The following is a 6,893-nucleotide window of genomic DNA, read 5'->3' as shown; positions in this document are numbered from 1 at the left end:
CTGAGAAGATCCCAGAAGTTGAAGACTGTAGGAGGGACAAAGTGGGAATAGAAGATGATTCAGTTACTGGTCTGAGGGAAACACCTAAGTAACTAAGGCCTACCCTCTCAGGCCCAGTGAGTATAATTCCCCCTCTACATAGGCATCTCAAACTGCCCTTTGATGTGTCTCTGCCTTTAAAGTTTGAATTTAGTGCTTATTTAGTCGTGAAGTCAAGCTTTGTCTAAATCCTGAAAAAAATTAAAAATCTAAGGAATAACTTGGAGCTTGTACTCTTTTGAAATGTCCTTAGCCTAAGGGGGAAAAAAATTGAGAGTTACACTCTTTGGGACTTCTCTATTAATTTGATATGTTAACCACATCTAGAAAAAGTATTTCACTCTATAACTTGGATGTTCGTATTCATAAAAAGGCAAATAGTTTTCCTTAAGAGATGTATGTATCAATTAGCCAGTTTTAACAGAATTTCAAAACTGGAAGCTATAGCCAAAAATCATTTCATCTACCAGCTAGAATACATAACAGATTCTGGTGATTTCAATGAAAGCATGTGCATGTTTATGAATCTTTTCATGGGCTGGCTTATATAGCTGTTTTAATATGTACTGCATTTTCTCACAAGCTTTTCATCTTGAGGTACAATTATTAAGTGAATTTCTAGCCCTTACAAAGGAAAGTAAACACATTAAACACCTCCATGCAAAGTTAAAATGTTGGACATTAAATATTTGTCCTGTATCACTGCTAATTTAATAGGCTATGAATCTGTGTTTGTTGAATACAATAATTTTAGCAAATCCACTCTCTAAAGAACAAAGTATAAAGAACATGGAGGCTTAAAATCTTGAATACTGAACCGCCTCTGTAGACTTTGCAATATTGATACAGCATCCATAATCATGCCTTAGTGAAATGTTATACAGAACATTATTTAGAATGTTTGTTCTGGAGTTTGGATAAATGTATTGTATTTGAAATTGATTAATGCTGTCTGATATGCATCCAAATTTTTTATTATCTTGAGAATTTGTCTTAAAAGTTACAGGGTATCTTGTATATTTACTGTAACTGAAAGTGACCCATTTGCATTTGAGGAAAAAAACCAAAAGTGGGACCCAAAGCTGTGTTTAATTTTGGTTATGTCTTTTGGGCTTCTGGGACCTCTGTTACCTCATCTACCATATGTTGTAGTTAGACTGGCCCATGGTTTTCTATCCTTTCTTTTTAAAACGTATTTATTATTGAAATATAGTTGACATACAATGTTATATTGGCTTAAGGTGTACAATATAGTGATTTGACAAATCTGTATATTAATCAATGTTCACCACCAGTGTAGTCACCATCTGTCATCATACAATGTTTTACAATGTTAGTGACCACATTCCTATGTTGTCCTTTAATCTCCACCACTTATTTATTTTATGACTGGAAGTTTGTACCTCTCAATCTCCTTCACGTATTTTGTTCATCCTTCCATCCCTCTCCCCTCTGGCAACCACCAGCTTATTCTCTGAATTTATAAGTCTGTTTCTGCTTGTTTGCTTGTTTGTTCATTTCTTTTATTTTTTAGATTCCACATATAAGTGAAATCATATGGTATTATTTTTCTTTTTCTGTCTGACATATTTCACTAAGCATGACACCCTGTAGGTCCATCTATGTTGTTACAAATGGAAATATTTCACTCTTTTTTATGACTAATATCCCATCGTGTGCATATACCATGTCTTTTTTATACATCCATCTATGGATGAACACTTGGGTTGCTTCTTATTTTAGTTATTATAAATAATGCTGTAATAAAATAGGGGTGCACATATCTTTTCAAACTAATGTGTTTGTTTCCTTCGGGTAAATATCTAGAAGTGAAATTACTGGATCATAAGGTATTTATATTTTTAATTTTTTGAGAAACCTCCTTACCATTTTTACATTGGCTGTATCAATTTACCTTCTCACCAACAGTGCCCAAGAATTCCTTTTCCTCCACATCCTTGCCAACACTTATTATTTCTTGCCTTTTTGATTCTAGCCATTCTGACAGGTTTTAGCTGATATTTCATTGTGGTGTCGATTTGCATTTCCCTGATGATGAGTGATGTTGAGCATCTTCACATGTGTCTGTTGGCCATCTAAAAAGACATTTGGAAAATTTCTATTTGGGTCTTCTGCTCACTTTTTAATGATTTCTGGTGTTGAGTTGCATAAGTTCTTTATATGTTTTGTATATTAACCTCTTATCGGATATATCATTTGTAAATATATTCTCCCATTCAACAGGGTGCTTTTTTATTTGGGTTTTCTGATTATTCCTTTAAAGTCTAAAGGAGACAGTAAAACTTCAGGCTGCTTTTCAAACTTCAGCCAAAGCAGCTCCACCTATATCAGATTAATTACTTCATACAATAATTTATTAGTCATCCATGTATTAATAAATGGATTAAATCATTAATCAAATAGTATTGTGTGCCTACTATGTGTTTGCCTATTCTATGTATATAGCAGGGAATAAAACAGACATAAATTTCTGTTCTTGTTAACGTTTCAGTCCAGTAAAGGGAGTCAGATATTCAATATTCAGTATTCAAGATATATAAGGTTATTTGTTATATGGTGGTAGAGTCTATGGAGAAAAAAAAGAAGCAGAAAAGGGAGATAAGAGTATTGGGGCTGGGGGGGTGTTGAGATTTTAAATAGTTGTTCATGGAACAGGTCAATAAAAAAGGTAACATTGGGGAAATACCTTGAAAGAGGTGAATAAGCTACAATAATGATTGTGTGTGTGGGGGGGAAGTTCCAAGGATTAGAAACAGCAAGTACAGAGTCTCTTATATGGGAATAGGGCAGGTGTATTTAGGAACAGTGAGGAGACCAATATGGTCTGAATGGATTGAACAAGGGAGAGATAGGAATTGGAGTTCAGAATAAGCCTATATTAGAAGAAACAGCTTTGTATTTTAAAAAAAGAGTGAAAAATGGGGTGCCTGGGTGGCTCAGTTGGTTAAGTGTCTAACTTGGCTCAGGTCATGATCTCACAGTGGGTGAGTTTGAGCCACCACGTGTGGAACTCTGTGCTGCCAGCTCAGAGCCTGGGGCCTGCTTCGGATTCTGTGTGTGTCTTTATCTCTGCCCCTCTCCCACTTGCACTCTGTCTCTGTCTCTTTCTCTCTCAAAAATGAATAAACATTTTTAAAAAATTTTAAAAAGATTGAAAACAATTTATCTAAATTACTTGTGAGGCTCTGAAAATCATAAAAATTTTAAGGCTCTTTCTGATATTGCATAATCAACGAGCCTTTATTCAGTGTTATTAAGCTTTTTTTTTTTTTTTTTTTTTTTTGTCTAAGTATTATCACTCCTTAGGGATTATCTGTTTATCTAAGAATGTCTTCTTAATACTATCCTGTAAAGTCAGTCATCTTACTTATTTTGAGGGAAAATAGTATGGATGAACTGAAATTTGTACTTAATTACTTTGCTTTCCAGAAGTCCATTAAATCCATGGTGATTTGCTTAAAAGAATCAAATATACATTGTTTTCATATTTCTACAGTCATGTATGTACCTCAAATTCCTGAATAAAAATTTCATAGATTGCAATGGCTAGGAGGTACATGAGAAAGCAAGAAGAGATAACTTGGAAAACTTCATAAGAATTAATCAAGTTAAAATTTCCTTTAAGATATCAAACATCTGAATAACCTCACTCTGAGTCACCTATTACTCATTCAAAACCGAAAAGCTGCTTATTTCTGTTGAAAGTTGAAAATATACAGAAACCTCTGAAGACAAACTCTCTCAACAATAAAGTTCAAGGAAATATTTCTTAGCAGGATGGCTACCCATCTGTTCTCCAATCCCTATCTAGAGTGATTTTAGGAATTACTGACCCAAAAAACCTTGGGGTCCAGAAATAAAACAGAGTTTTGTTTTACCTACATAATCTCTATGACTCTTTAAAAGAGTCGTGTCTTCATAGACTTAATATAAATCCAATTTAGCCCTCTGTTTCAATCTTTGTCATCAGTGTATTAACCCAGGTGCTTGCCCATCTCCTGCCTGGTCACTTAGAAACTTTACTAGTCAGGATTCTATTCCCAGCATGCTGCCTACCCTTTTTTGTTTTAAACAAAGAGGGATGGCCCTTTTTGTTTTATTCTCATTAGGGGCAAATAGTTTTTATCATGCTCTTCCTCTTGTAGATTAACTTCTTCGCTTTATATTTCAGAGTTTTCACTGGTGACTAAAACGTGACTCATTCTCTTTGCCTTTCCTAAACTTTAGTCAGCTAAGTTGTGACATTGTGATTTATAATAAGAAATATGTATTTGGTCTTGGATCCATTCCAGACAAGAGCTCCTAAAACCCTTGGAATTTTTTAAGTGATAACTGTGATGAGGGTGTCTTTTGTTATGTTAATGAGTTACTTTGGAAAAGCCTTTGGATAATCTAAGAATGAATGTTGGTTGCTAGGAGGCCCAATCAGGTGATTAGAGGGTTGGAATTTTTAGTCCCACCCCTCCTGGGTGGGGAGAGGGACTCAGATATTGAGTTAAAATCACCAGGGGCCAATGATTTTAATCAGTCATACCTATGTAATGGAGCCTTCTCCAAATGTCAAAGGACAGGATTCAGAGAGCTTCGAGGTTGGTGAATACATGGAGATTTGGGGAGAGTTGTATCCTCAGAGAGCATGAAAGCTTTGCTCTCCTTCCCACACATCTTGCCATATGTATCTCTTCCATCTGGCTGATGCTGTCTCCAGGTAGATACTGTCAGAATGGAGTTGAATTCTAGAACATCCAGCTAGTGCCCAACAATTGATCGGTGGTGTGGGGGAGAAAACCACACATTGGAACTGATTTAACGGAATCATACTAGTCCAAACATTAAAGACCCACTTGAAACACCTTTCATCTCCTTATATCACTCTCCCTTGTAAGTTTGTTTCGAGGTTTATATTCTGTGAAAAAGTTCACTCACCATTCAAATGTGATTATTTATAGAGTGCTCAGTGTATTTGCAAAGTATTGGCTAGAAATGTCTAATCATCAGTGGGGAGGTGGAGGGGAAGAAAGTGAATTAGATTTATTGCATGCCCGTGAACTGCATTACCTGTTTTGTTAAAAAACTAGAACCTTACACAGAGCATGATGATATAAGGTGGTAGGAATAAATGTCACCAGCCTCCAATACCATCTTTAGTGAAATTTCATTTCTGGTAGGAAACTGTTTACATTAGAACAAGAACAAAATCATCTCAGCTTTTCAAATGTTCACATGCCTGACCTGACTATGTTTGTCACATACTGTTGGTTAATGTTTTAGTGCAGGGCAAAGGTTCCTGGTCTGAGCCTTAGGGGTCCTGAGTTCTGATCTCAATGGATTCTAAGTAGGAGAGTTGCTTGGTGTGCTGTGTCACTGCCTAGAACATACTGTCCTGATTGATGATGAATTCTTTTATATTGAAGATGCAAAACTCTTTTCATGTTCTTGGTAACATGAAATGTTTTTCTCTGGCTGACCATTATTCCTTTTAACTCTTGTAGTAAGAAGTACTGATGTGTGACTAAATCGTCTGGTAAATATCATTGGAATACTATATATTCTCAGTTGTAACAAAAGCAATTGTAATCCAGATGCAGTTGGAAAAGCTCTTCCTTTTAAGAACAAGGTAAGGTGGATCCAATCCCCCATTCTCTAGATTCTGAAGGACAAATACTCTCTTTACTACATTGTGGGGCTTATATTCTCAACTTTCTTAACTCTGAGTTTTGCTTATGGTAAATTATTTCAGTCTAGAAATGCCCTTGACATCTCGTACGCACTGTACCTGGCTCATACAGATAGGATGCATTGCCTGATTAGTTAATTTCCCCAAGGAAAATATGTTTGAGGGTAGGAGACTTTATTAAAGTTTCAGAAGGTAAAGAGATTTCTATCTAAATCAAGTCCCCCAAACAAACAAAATAAGTCATAAATTTATTGTTAGACATCTCTGATAAGCAAAGTGGATAATGAGCCAAGTTGATAGGGATGAAGCTCCAGAATGAAATATGTTTTCCTCTGGTTGAACACTATTCATCTGACCTCTTGTAGTAAGAAGTAGCCATTCTATGCATGACTAAATTGATAGGTAAATATCATTGGAATCATCTAGAATCAAAGTGTGTGGGCTAGAACAAAGGCTTTACCATTGCTTTGAATCATGAAGTGACCTTCCTGTCTCTGGGTTTCAGTTTCTTCATGAGTGAAATGAAGACACCAAAGACACCTATCTCCTAAGATTTTTTCGAAGAGGTAATTATTTCAGTTCATATAAGTTGCTTAGAATAGCCTAACATACAGCATGTGATCAATAACTGTTACTATTTAATTAATTAAAGTATATTTGAAGGCCTTCAACCATTTCCAAACTCATAACAATATGGCTTGGTCTTTGTCCCTTCCTTTCTCTCAGCATCATCTTCTTCCCTCCCCTGTTAAACTCCTATGTTTATTTTTATCATTTCGTAATTCTTATTTAAGTTTTTATGATGTTATTTAATAAATTGTCAGATGACCCTCACTTTCATGGTCTTAGCTATATATAACTAGTAGCCTTCTTTTGGTGTTACTGCTCCAAGTGGCTTATCAAGGCATTTTCCTGAACTAGGACATATTCCTCTGTAAAAGGAACTCTAGAAGCAAGTGACTTTACAGATAAATATGTATATTGCTTTCAGAATTCCACACATGTGCATGTGTGTGCATAATATCCTTAAGTTATGGAATATATTTTGATCCAATCTAGCTGCACCCTTTTGAAGGTGGCACTCTACTAGGTCATCATACTTTAATTATGGGAGGCTGACTTTTGTTCAAGGTCAGTTGCTGAGTAAGTGCAGAAG

General features: G+C 35.6%; 2 long non-coding RNA genes across 2 annotated transcripts; one reads left to right on the top strand and one right to left on the bottom strand.

Annotated features, from left to right (window-relative positions):
- Nucleotides 1-1,885: 1,885 nt before the first annotated feature.
- Nucleotides 1,886-4,762, bottom strand: LOC131511411 (uncharacterized). Its single transcript, XR_009261515.1, has 2 exons — nucleotides 4,595-4,762; nucleotides 1,886-2,135 (listed from the first exon to the last, which is right to left on the bottom strand). It is a non-coding gene; the product is annotated as an uncharacterized LOC131511411 (long non-coding RNA).
- A 39-nt stretch (nucleotides 4,763-4,801) lies between these two features.
- Nucleotides 4,802-6,339, top strand: LOC131511412 (uncharacterized). The gene is made up of 3 exons (XR_009261516.1): nucleotides 4,802-4,941; nucleotides 5,553-5,677; nucleotides 6,243-6,339. It is a non-coding gene; the product is annotated as an uncharacterized LOC131511412 (long non-coding RNA).
- The last annotated feature ends 554 nt before the right edge of the window (nucleotides 6,340-6,893 follow it).

This window comes from Neofelis nebulosa, chromosome 5 (genome assembly GCF_028018385.1).
Source record: "Neofelis nebulosa isolate mNeoNeb1 chromosome 5, mNeoNeb1.pri, whole genome shotgun sequence".
NCBI classification, from domain to species: domain Eukaryota; kingdom Metazoa; phylum Chordata; class Mammalia; order Carnivora; family Felidae; genus Neofelis; species Neofelis nebulosa.
The sequence above is the reverse complement of the archived record's forward strand: the minus strand, read 5'-3'. Positions and strand labels throughout refer to the sequence as shown.